The sequence below is a fragment of the Chiloscyllium plagiosum genome, chromosome 24, assembly GCF_004010195.1.
Source record: "Chiloscyllium plagiosum isolate BGI_BamShark_2017 chromosome 24, ASM401019v2, whole genome shotgun sequence".
Taxonomy (NCBI): Eukaryota; Metazoa; Chordata; class Chondrichthyes; order Orectolobiformes; family Hemiscylliidae; genus Chiloscyllium; species Chiloscyllium plagiosum.
Genome location: NC_057733.1, coordinates 52,944,790 through 52,945,403, shown reverse-complemented (window position 1 = coordinate 52,945,403; position 614 = coordinate 52,944,790).

Genomic DNA, 614 nt, shown 5'->3' with positions numbered 1-614 from the left:
TCCTGAATTGGAAATATATCGCCATTCCTTCAGTGTCACTGGGTCAGAATCCTGGGATTCGCTCCCTCAGGGCATTGTGGGTCAACCCACAGCACATGGACTGCAGCGGTTCAAGAAGGCAGCTCACCCCCACCTTCTCAAGGGGCAACTAGGGACGGGCAGGAAACGTTGGGCACAGCCAATGACACCCACATCCCACAAGTGAATGAAATTGTTTGGAAATACACAGAACAGATACATTCTTACGAGAAAGAAAAGTTTCTCGTAAGAGAAAGAAAAGGGGTAGGAATCATAATCTGTGTAAATGAAAACAAATCAGGCATATATCAGACTTTAAGCAAAAGCATGTAACTGTGCAAAGATGGGTGACATGTCAGAAGGTTGGATAGAATATAACTCTGTGGGAAGCTAGAGAAGTGATTGCTGGGCCTCTTGCTGAGATATTTGTATCATCGATAGTCACAGGTGAGGTGCTAGAAGACTGGAGGTTGGCTAACGTGGTGCCACTGTTTAAGAAGGGTGGTAAGAACAAGCCAGGGAACTATAGACCAGTGAGCCTGACCTCGGTGGTGAGCAAGTTGTTGGAGGGAATCCTGAGGGACAGGATGTACATG